Source organism: Schistocerca piceifrons, chromosome 1 (genome assembly GCF_021461385.2).
Source record: "Schistocerca piceifrons isolate TAMUIC-IGC-003096 chromosome 1, iqSchPice1.1, whole genome shotgun sequence".
In the NCBI taxonomy this organism is placed as follows: Eukaryota; Metazoa; Arthropoda; class Insecta; order Orthoptera; family Acrididae; genus Schistocerca; species Schistocerca piceifrons.
In genome coordinates, this window is record NC_060138.1 from 736,229,348 (window position 1) to 736,242,332 (window position 12,985).

At 35.3% G+C, this 12,985-nt stretch overlaps 1 protein-coding gene across 1 annotated transcript in view; it reads left to right on the forward strand.

Moving 5' to 3' along the window:
- Positions 1-12,985, forward strand: part of LOC124773404 (trypsin-1-like) — a 174,897-nt gene that overhangs the window by 138,346 nt on the left and 23,566 nt on the right. The gene's annotated exons all lie outside the window — the stretch shown is intronic.

Consider the following 12,985-nt stretch of genomic DNA (forward strand, 5'->3'; position numbering starts at 1 on the left):
ATTGATGAAGATGCAAAGTTAGTTCTTTTTGCTGACAATACAAGTATAGTAATCACACTCAACAAACAAGAATCAGCCAGGGAAATCGCAAATAATGTCTTTCTGCAAATGGACACATACTATATTTTGAGACAACACAGTATATACAATTATGTACAGAATTAAAAGGCTGTTGCTAAGGCAGAAAATTCAAAATTTCTTTCTGTGTTCATTGATGAGAAATTGAATTGGAAGAAACACACTGATGATAAGTTTGGTGATAAACATATCAGTAATTAGCCTACTATGCCTAGTTTCATTCACTGCTTTCATAATGGCATCAAATTTTGAGGTAATTCATCATTAAGAGAAAAGATATCCATAGCACAAGAACACGTAATCTGAATAATAGCTGGAGCCCACCCACGATCACCTTGCAGACATTTATTTAAGGAACTCTGCATATTCACTGATAGCCAGCCAAAATTTGAAAAGAAATTAACATAATTTCAGCATGACGGCTCCTTCTACTCAATAGATTAATTTTTAGATATGAAGTTGTAACTGTAAAAATAAATAAATAAAATAATTATATTGTGTAAATTAAACTTATGTTAAACCAACATATTCTGCATCATTACGAAATGGCATATTCATGATCTATGAATGAGTAGTGATGTAATGTAACAAAGTCTTCTAAAATGTGTAAGAACTAAATTTTAAGTTACATGATGGTGTGGCAGTGAAAACTGCTTTAACAGTATTGCAGCATGGTACTCTTTTTCTTATTTCAAAGACACTCAAAACCCATGTTCGAGAGAATAATTCTGTTAATTACCAAGACTCCAGTTTTATTGCTGGAACTCTTTACATAATTCAGAATTTTAAGCTAACCAAAACAAACTGTTAAGGATCATGACACTGACATTTTTTCAGATACACAAAGTGTATTATTACCTTTATTAGCTTGTCTTGCAATACCTGCTACAACTGCTCATCTGATACCCTTTATTATTTGTGGCCATCTTGATCCTGGAATAGTATAGTCAGTAATTTTCTTTCCACACAACACACAATTTACGTTGGAAGCTGTTATTGCTATCTGTATTTTCCTTCCTTTATGAATCTGTTGCCTTTAGGCAACCTGTGAATACTATTGCAGTGCTACGCAGGAATACACTTGTGTTGAAATTATTAATACTACAAAGTGTGATAGGCAGGACCTCCAGTATTGGATGTGCCAATAATGTATGTCACACACCCAGTTAGACACATGAATGAAGAGAAGGCTCAGCGTCTCTGTGCTATATAGTGAGTAGCAACTATCCTTTTTATAATATTGTTGCAGTCAGTCCTGGATTTTCCCTTGTTTAGCTGAAGCGAATGGCATAGATACATTTATGGATATGGGATTAGCTTTTGGTAAGGTTTTTGTTGACCATTATATAATGTTTAATTCATCGCCGTGTTCTATATCACCGGCCCTATCAATAAATGGCGATATCACTGTGATCATGAGATAGTATGACTAGAACATGGACAATTGAATAGATAAAGACAATGAGTATCCATACAGAAAATGCCAACACCCCCCCTCCCCCACCCCCACCCCCACAGAGAATGCTGAGAAATTGAAATAACTTGTAAAAATCTTGATAACTTTAACAGCTAAATACATATGTAAGGTATTTAGCAATTATGTTAATTTTTCATTTGCAACACAAATACTATCCACTGCTGCTGACAAGGGCAAATACTACACATATAGCCATCTATTTTGTCACTGTTGACACACGGCAAGTTGTAGATCTAAATGGGAAATGCGCACAAGTATCACACTATACAAAAGTATCAAATGAGAGTGTAGCATATCATCTACACTTTTGAACACATTTGGATGACATGATTCGCAACTCAATTTCCAATGAAGGCATACGTATACACACATACATTGTTTTAAACTGTCTTTTATAGGCAGACGGTCTTACAGCTAACAGAAAAAAAGGAACTCTATAATGTGGAAAAGCTTGTAACAAACATTATTTGAAAATATTCAAAGAAAAGGACCTTGTTGTTGTTGTTGTTGTGATCTTCAGTCCTGAGACTGGTTTGATGCAGCTACATCCTTCTGAATCTGCTTAGTGTATTCATCTCTTGGTCTCCCTCTACGATTTTTACCCTCCACGCTTCACTCCAGTACTAAATTGGTGACCCCTTGATGCCTCAGAACATGTCCTACCAACCGATCCCTTCTTCTAGTCAAGTTATGCCACAAACTCCTCTTCTCCCCAATTCTATTCAATACCTCCTCATTAGTTATGTGATCTACCCATCTAATCTTCAACATTCTTCTGTAGCACCACATTTCGAAAGTTTCTATTCTCTTCTTGTCCAAACTATTTATCATCCATGTTTCACTTTCATACATGGCTACACTCCATACAAATACTTTCAGAAACGACTTCCTGACACTTGAATCAATACTCGATGTTAACACATCTCTTCTTCAGAAAAGTTTTCTTTGCCATTGTCAGTCTACATTTTATATCCTCTCTACTTCGACCATCATCAGTTATTTTGTTCCCCAAATAGCAAAACTCCTTTACTACTTTAAGTGTCTCATTTCCTAATCTAATTCCCTCAGCATCACCCGACTTAATTCGACTACATTCCATTATCCTCATTTTGCTTTTGTTGATGATCATCTTATATCCTCCTTTCAAGACACTGTCAATTCCATTCAACTGCTCTTCCAAGTCCATTGCTGTCTCTGACAGAATTACAATGTCATCAGCAAACCTCAAAGTTTTTATTTCTTCTCCATCGATTTAAATACCTAATCTGAACTTTTCTTTTGTTTCCCTTACTGCTTGCTCAATATACAGATTGAATAGGATCGGGGAGAGGCTACAACCCTGTCTCACTCCCTTCCCAACTACTGCTTCCCTTTCATGTCCCTCGACTCTTATAACTGCCATCTGCTTTATGTACAATTTGTAAATAGCCTTTTGTTCCCTGTATTTTACCCCTGCCACCTTCAGAATTTGAAAGAGGGTATTCCAGTTAACATTGTCAAAAGCTTTCTCTAAGTCTACAAATGCTAGAAACTTAGGTTTGCCTTTCCTTAATCTTTCTTCTAAGATAAGTCGTTAAATCAGTATTGCCTCACGTGTTCCAACATTTCTACGGAATCCAAACTGATATTCACCGAGGTCGGCTTCTACCAGTTTTTCCATTCGTCTGTAAATAATTCGCGTTAGTATTTTGCAGCCGTGACTTATTAAACTGATAGTTCGGTAATTTTCACATCTGTCAACACCTGGAAGGTGTTGTGAATACTCAAATAATATAATAAGTTAATAATTTGGATTATTTAGGTTGTGACATTATCTATGACTATGATAAAGATTTAGATAAAATGCTATTGATTTCAGGAATATATGTGGAACAATAAACAGATATTTAAAACAACAAAATCCAGCAACAAATAAGGGTGAAGTTTTACAAAACAATTGCAATTTTCATCAGTAGGATGTGAAAGAATGTAGCATTGGACAAATTCAGAGATAGCAGACATCACCAAAGAGTTTGCATTTACAGCCATAGAAAGAAAATTGAAGATAAAAGAAAAAATTAAAATGAATTTATAACAACAATCAAAATTAAAGACCGCTACTCAATATCAACAGTTACATAGCAAGAGGATGAAGGATTATAGGCAGATTAAGAAAATGGTAGATACTGCAAGAGGAATACACTTATCATCTTAGATGAAAAGGACATGGATCATCAGCAATATAAACTGCGTCATTGAGATTAAGAGAAAGCGGGCAGGGGGCTCAAGCAACAATTGCATGTAGTGAAGCTGAAGGAAAGAACTATCCAGAAAATGTTGTTTGCACATCTAAAGGAATCAAGGCACCTATTATTGAAAAATTTACAACAGTGAAATGTGTCCGCTGTATGCAACAATTATATTAGAATTTTTTATGCAAAAAATCAGAATTATTCACTGAAAATAAATTTCATCATTTGTTATACAACAAGAAAGATTAATTTATACTTTGTACTCACAGTTAAAATTTTTTGTTCAGTTTTTGCAGTATGTGACAAGGAAAATGCACAACACACTAGAAGTTAAGAACATTCTGTACATGAAAATTGGTTCAGTGAAAACTACATGACACCACTCAGTGGAAGGTTTCATGATCTGATCATTTCAGCAGCAAGTAGTTTATCATTAGAATTGCTGAGTAAATGTAGTTGTTTATTCACAGTAAAAATCAATTTTAATAATAAAGCTATGATAATGCTACCTCTCACTAGCTGTAGTTTAATAGCAGTATACTTTACATTTTGTGGGTCTACAGTATCATAATCAGATGACTGATAGAAGTACTTATTGTGATAATACTTGTCTGGTGTGTTATATTATTTAAAAAGTTGATAAAAGAAGAAGCACGAACACTGAAAAATACGAAGATGAACTTGTGTGTGCAGCATCAACGATCAACTCTGAACATGCAAGAAAATCGGACATCTTCCTCTGGTATTGTGCCAACAAAGGAATAATGTGTCTAAATGTGAAACAGTTTACCATTATAAGTGTGCAAACATAAGTCCAAAATGAAAGACTTGGTATTTTTTGAATTGCTGTAAAGATGAAATGCACGTAAATGTAAACAGCAAAGACACTAAAGACGATATTATAGCGATTCTATTAGGTGAAATTCATGGGTTAAAGCTAAAAATTGATGAACTTGAACAACAAAAACAACAGTGCGAATCTCCATTGTACAGTGATGTGGTAATAGAAAATTTGACTAGTAAAAATACAGGCAACAGGATCAACAAACATTGTCGAAAACGACAGAAAACTGTGAGAAGTGGTGTTGAGTGTATGAAATGTGGAAAAATATATACCATTTTTGATGTGCAAAAGTAGATCTCTTACTAAAGGGACAGGAGATAATCTTAAAAAACTTGAACTATGATGAATGTAGGTCGAAAACTATTAGGCCTAAAGTATATATGGACCTGAAGATAATGAAATTCACACAATCACATCTGAAGCTCAACACAAGAAACAGAACAACATGGATAGTGGCACAGAGTGCAGATGTATTTAAATCACCTAATAAAAACCACAGCAAAAAATATTGCACCAACCCAGATGTGATGGTGCCTGTTTTGAAATTGAGTAAAACAAACAATGTATCAAATGCAACAGGTAAAGAACAAGATGGAACACAGAGTCAAGAAATACCAAGAGAAAAAACAACACACTTCATAATCTACTCTAATGGTTTTGGAAGAGGGATGGCTACAAAAACAAAGACCCTGATGACTCAAAAAAAAAAAAAAAAAAAAAAACATTAAAATTAAAGGCACAGTGAAACCTGGAGCAAGATCTAACCAGATCCTCACCAACACTGAAGGTTGCAGTAATCTGTCAAAGAGTGACTTTTCAGTTCTTACAGGTGGTTACAATGATGTATACCATAATGAAACAGCTGCAGCAACAACAGTTCTGAACTTAACACTGGGCAAGTTAACAAATACAGATGTTATATTATTTAAAATACATCATTGCTACAATTTAATTGGATCATCATGTGTAAACAGAGAAATAACCAAAGCTAACAAGTATTTTGAAACAATCTGCAAACAGTTTAAAATTTTAATGCTTTTAGATACTAAGGAATGACGTGATTGCAACCATCAACCCTCTGACAATTGCAACTGCTCGAAACTTGTCATACAAGACATTGTCAAAGCCTAGGCGGATTAGGAAAGACACTGCCGGCCCAAAAAATACTTAGTATGGTAAATAATAAATTATCTTGTATCAGCAATTTAGAATGTATATCTCAAAACTCAGAACCAGATCACAGAAATGTATAAGGCTGACCAAGCCTGAAATGTGTTAGACTTGGTCAAAACAAAGAGCTTCAGAACATAATACAAAAGACACACTTAAATTAAATAATCAAACTAAGCCCAATGTAAGCAATGTACCACCCTGCAGCAAAAATGAACTACTTTTGTTGCATATAAATGTACAAATCCTAAGAAACAAAGTCACTGAACTATAGTACTGGGTTGAGGAAATTAAGTGTGACATTCTCTGTGTGAATGAGCATTGGATTAAAAGTGCAAAAATAAGTTTATTTGTACTATTTGGATACTCACTGGTAACAAGCTACTGTAGTTCAAACAATGCCCACGGTGGAGTGTCCATTTATATCAACAAAAATTTGAACCTAAAATATTCTGTCATAGACCTCACAAACCTGGCTGTTGAAGGACTTCTTGAAGAATCTGCCTTGGTTATACACTCTAAGAAACTCATTATTGCAACAGTTTACCGATCACCAGCTTCTGATGTGGAGATATTCACAGAAAAACTCTCTGAATTAATCTTACTGACTGCCAAATACAAGCAATATAAAACATTTAGCACAGTAGACATTAATATACATGTAAGAGTAAAGAGAAAAACTGTGGTACACATCCTAAATATCTTAAGATCAATGAATTACTACTGCTTAAATGAAAAACTGACCAGAATGGAGGCATACCTTGACAATATAATTAGTATGTAAGTAGTAATCAAGTAGAGTGGGATACTATCAAATTAGGACTATTTGACCATGATGGCATATGGCTCAAAATTGGAAATCTGATTCTTTATGATACTGGGATGCTAACTATATATAGAGTTCTAAAGGAAGAGAACATTGAAATAATGAGAAATGTACTGAGTAGAATAGAATGGGATAGAATACTAACCATTGACAAAGGTATACATGACAGCCTTTTTGCATTCATATCCAATATAAAAAATACATTAGACAGTAACTGCCCTCTTATTACTAAGAGATGTAACCCTAGCAATATGCATAAACCACAACATACAAAAAAAGTGGTACACCCCACACCTCAATAAAATCAGAATCCTTTTACTCATGCTGAAGGAAAAAATTGAAGGCAGTCAAGAAAACAAAAATAGATATATAAACTTAAGGAAAATACACAAATCTGAAATTACAGCAGCAAAAATGAAAGCAAATGAAGAGTATATTTTAAATTCTAAAAACAAATGTAACACTGCCTGTAACATAGTTCAAAGTTAGATAAACATGGGAAAGGAAGAAATCAGTAACCCAATTAATTGTAACACTCTTAATGAACACTTCATAAATTCAATAAATGCCCATGTACCAAAAAGTTACAATTTAACTGATGTGGAAGCTTTTCTTCTGCAACCACAGAATAAAACAGATAAAAGATTTAACTGGAGTAGAATACTGCTACAGATATAAATAACTCTGTAAACAGGCTGAATAACTCTAGAACGGAAATAAAGGCCATAATTAAGTATATTAGAGCTCCTCTACTCTGCCTTCCAAATAAAATCCTTGATGATAGCATTTTCCCTAATTGCCTTATAATTATGGTTGCACTCCCCATATACAAAAAGGGTGACAGAGAAATACCAGATAACTGTAGACCAATATTAATTGTCCCGTACTGGCCAAAATCATAGAGAGATGTTCATACACACAGATTTACATGTATTTTGAGAGCAATAAATTCTTAAATGGCACCCAGATTGGATTTAGAACTAATCAATCAACAATAAAAGCTGTTGAAAGCCTGATAACTGAAATCCACAATGTTTTGAAAGGAAACTGACCACCTTTGTAACACTCATAGACTTATGCAAAGCATTTGATTCAGTATCACATGAGATAATTGTTAAAAAATTAGAATATTATGATATTGCAGATGAATCACTTAATTTTATTAAGTCATACCTAAATAACAGGCAACAGTTAGTGCATGTGCACAGTGAAAGGTCAGAACTAATGAAAATTATGAGAGGAATTCCACAGGGCTCCATTCTTGGACCCTACCTCTTTATTGTCTATGTTCATGACTTCTCAAACTATATAACCTGCAAAAATGTCTTATATGCTGATGATATGACCATGATCTCCACAGGTGAGAGTATGCAAGAGGTGGTAAAAAAATAATGAACTTCTTGAAAAGTGTAAAATGTGGTGTATTGCTAACCAGTTATGTATAAACAGCACAAAAATGGAGGATATTTATTTTAATCTGAAGGTATGGAAAGAAGGGAATCACAGTGTCAAACTATTGGGACTAAAAATAGAGCAAAGGCTCTCACGGGATGACCACATAAGCTATCTGACAGGCAAACTTGCACGTGTGATATTACTGCTGTATAAACTGAGATATTCTGTCAGTAAAAGTTTATTGATGCTTTGCTACTATGCATTCTTTCAGTCACAGCTACAATATGAGATTCTGTTACGTGGTATTTCAACAGGCACAAACTGTGTATTCAAATGACAAAAAAAGCAATTAGATGTATACTAAGAATGGGTCCAAGAGAAACCTGTAAGGAGCATTTCAGCCTATTAAACATAATGACCCTCCCAAGTTTCTATATGTATAACTGCTTAATATATGTAAAATAAAATACACAACAATTTACACATAGAATGAATTTACATTTGTACAGCACTAGAAACAACTGCTTGCTTGACATACTGTATTCTAGGCTGTCACTGACACACAACAATCACAAATACCTAAGTCTGAAGTGGGTGGAGAGAGTGGGTTATATTGAGTATTCAGTTCTGTTTTCAGGATGTTGTAACATTTGAAGTTCAGTGTGGAGACGAAACATGGATGTTATCTTCTATGTACACCGGACAGTCCCACTATCCTGAGCCTTACACTTGAATGATTCTGAAAGTTGCAGTTTATACCTGAGGGAAAAAATCTCCTAATAAGAAGAAGCAAGATTAGAGTTTATTTTCTCAAGAAACACAAGCATTCGCATTAAGTGATATAGGGAGACCTCAGAAAACCTCAATCTGACTGGCAACATGGGGATCTGAACTGCTTCACTCATTAAAAACTCCTAATATTATCAGATATTAATGCACACATTATCCTTTGAGACACTGAATACACAGATGGTAACAGAAGCACTTGCTTTGAGAGAACTGGTGGGCTAGAGCCTCGATTGTGCTGAACACACTTCACACATACTGAGAGAGAGTGAACAGACGCAGCAACGTTGGCATTGCTATTGTCTGCAGAAGTATTTCCTAGAATATGCAATTGTACTATGGTGGTACACCCAGTGACCACAGTGCTATTTACATAGAAACATCATTGAAAACAATGAACTGCACTTATAAAAACTCATAGGATCATATATATACCCTAAACTGAACTGATTAAAACAAGCTAAGACAAATGGTAACTGCCTTTCAACTCAAGTAAGTAGAAGCTAGCACCAGCTACTCAGTGCATGTTATGGCTGGGTAATTTCAGAGAGAAAAAAATGAAGGGTCACTTCAGTCTTGAACATTACAGACACTGTAGTTAGCTAATCAAAGGAATAGTACCAAAGCACTGAGGGGACTTCTACTAAAATACATTGTCTACACATGAATGTAGCTACAGAGAGCACAAAGCTTTCTTCAAGACAGAACAGAGTAAGAATTAATCACCTTCAACCACATATTGCATGAGATCTGTGAGGAACGTTATACAGACTCCTGTTGTGAAGTGTTAAAACATCACTGGTTTAGTCAATGTTTTGGTGTGACAATGGAAGGACGTATGAAGTGGGAACAGAGACAAACAGAAGAGTGTCTACAATGTAAACTCCTCTTTGTCATTAAACAAAACACAGATGAGGCACATCATCACAGGCTACAGCTAACCTTCAAGAGGCTTATAACTTGCCTTTATGCAACAAAAACCCATTAGCAAAGGTAGACTGTAAGAATGTTCCTGGTCATGGAATTGTTTATGAAGAAGGGTCTATCATCCCTTCAGTAACAGGATTGTTAGGAAGAGAGCACAAGTTTGGGCTGGACAGTATGGGAAAGGAAACTGGACATATCCTTTTCAAACAAACTGTCCCAAATTTGCCTGAATTAACCTAAATCTGGGTAGCCGTGTGGGGAATTGAACCTAGGTTCTCTTGTATGTGAAATCAATGTATTGTGGAAACTTCAAAATAAAAGGGCACATGCACAATGTAGTTGCTACAAGACACATATATTTTTGAACAGCATCAAAAGACAGAGGCACACTACACTGCATGGAGGTTACAGTAATATAAACATTTCACTTAAACACTTCCCCTAAAAGTTTATATTGTTAAATACAGTACTTAACACATTCCATGTAATGATTTTATGTATTCAAGCCAAACAGGTGGCACAGGTTTGTGAGATCTGCAGCTTGCTTATTGCCCAATACATGCTTGATGGCTATCTGGCCTTCTTGAACTTTCTCATGGATGTAGTGCATGTGAACATCAATATGCTTCAATCTCTTGTGAAATCCAGGATTTCTGGCTACTTTAATGGCACTTGCATTAGCAACAAGAAGAACAGGGACAATCTCCAGTAGTGAAGTTTCTTCATGGAGCTTGGATAGCCATATTTCTTCTCTGACTCATTCACTGGCAGCCATATATTCTGACTTGGTTGTTGACAGTGACATACACTGTTGCCACTTACAAAACCTTGCAATCACTCTGCTGCCTGAGCGTCTTTTCTTTTCTTTTTTTTAATTTACTTGATCACTGGTGTAATCAGCATTGTATGTATTTCTAATCTTCCATTTGCATGGTTATCACACATTATACCTAATGGAACTGAAGCTTTTATATACTTTAGAATCCTTTTTATCACAGACAAGTGATTTTCTTGAGGACTCTCCAAAAATTGCGACACACAGCTCACTACGATTGCTATATCAGGCCTTGTACCTACAGCCAACTACATAAGACAGCCATCTGCTTCTTGATAATGAGCATTAGTGGGTTTATCATTGGTCAATTCATCTGTCTGCAGATATCACTTGACTGGAGTTGACAGAGGATTTGTCTTTGCAATGTTAAACCATCAAAGAATGTCTAAAGCATAACTTTCTAGATTAATCTCTATTGATTTATTCTCATGACATAGAATATTAATATTTAAGAAATAGCCTATGGATCAACAGTAATCTTAAAGTCATCTTGAATTTCTCTTAGGGAAACTTAAGACCCTTCTTCTTACTTGGTGACGTTAATCCATCAACATCATGCAGGACTACCACAAGCTGTCTTTGCCGTCTTCTCAATAGATCAGACATAGATTTGCCTTACTTGCCACAAACCCAAGATTAATAAGAAAGTTGTGAACCATTGTTTCAGCACCTTGGATATTGTTTTAGTCAGTGTAAACTTCTATGAAGCTTGCACACTCAAGAAGTCCCATCACTATCTCAGGCTGCTCCACATCTAACTCTTCATTTAAGAAGCCATTCAAAAAAGGAGATTTTACATCAGAATGTACCAAGTGAAGATGCCTGCTAACAGCAGTACTCAAAGTTGATCCAACTGTATTGTATCTAGTAACAGGACTTAACATTTCATTATAGTCAATACCATACCTTCTTCTTGAGAAAATCCATGAACAACTAGTCTTGCTTTATAATGATCAATTTTTTCATCAGATACACCCTTAATTCTATAAATCCAGCTGTTTGTAATGGGTGATAGAGGTTCCAAAGTCCACATAGGAATTTCCTCCAATGAAGCCATTTCTTCCTCCATTGCTCTTCTTCGGTAATCATGGCCTACAGAGTTTTGTTGTTTGTCTCTCAATTCTCTTTCACTATAACTTGCTTCTGTATGTCTTTTAAATACACTTGCATCATCTTCATCATGATTCCTCAATTTTTAATTGCCCATATTGCTGGGGAGTAATACCATTGTCCTGGTTTTGTTGTGTTCAAAAACAACATCCTTACTCCAAATAACCCAATTTTCTGATCCAGTCCACTCTCAAAAGCCATCAATGCCATCAGAATAACCAACAAAGATTTCTGGTTTTCCTTATGGTTCCCATTTCTTTCACTTTTCCTTCAGAATGCAAACAAAACACTTTGCTCCACAAATATGAGGATTATTTAGCTGTATAATCTATAAAGTCAATACCTCATAGGGTGTTCTGCCATTCACATGATTTGTGCCAGTTCTGGTCAACACATAAACATGGTTTAAAGCTAGTTCCACAACAGTTCTGTTAGTATGCTTAGCACATCCGTTCTGTTCTGGAGTGTAAGAATTTGTGATGGTGAGTTTTACACCATTTACTTTAATCAAATCTTTAATTTCAGTATTATCGAATTCTTGTCTGCCATTAGACTGGAATGCTTTTGGTAGCTGATCACAAAAATTCTTCACAATACTCAACATTTCCGTAATCTTCTCTGGAGTCTCAGACTACTGCTTGAGAAAATACAGCATGCATAATCTTGAAAAATCACAAGTAAAGCAGAGAAATTATCCAGCTCCTCCCAGCAATTTACACTCTGTAAGTCCACGTACAACAGCATGAATCACTTCTCCAGGTTCTGTGGAATGCTGCTGTCATGACTGACTACTGCTCCAATGCTGCTTCCCCGTAACACATGTCTTGCAAAATTCTTCACAAAGTCTTTAATTTCAACATGATGTTGCTTCATAACTGTTGCATATGGCGTTTATTCTGATGACCCAAGCATTCTTGCCAAATTTCCAGCGATTCCTTTGACACAAGATTTACTTCAGGATTACGAGTATGAATTTGTTTTGTCACTCAAATCAGCCTCTTCAATAAGTTGCCAAAGCATATACCACACACTTTTACAATGCTATTGTTTCAGAATTAACTGTTGTCTTTCAATGAATAAAAGTCTAATCCATTGTCCAGAGCAGATGATACACAAAACACACTTCTTCACCATTCTGGAGTATACAAAACATTATCCATATGGCATAACTTCTATTCTCCATTGACAAAAGCGTCAAAATATTTAGTCCCTTTACTTAGTTAGTCCAACCACTGCCCATGCATATTCACAGTTGTTTGGAAACTTAGTACACAGTTTTTTTAGCCATGTGATTCATCACTCCACA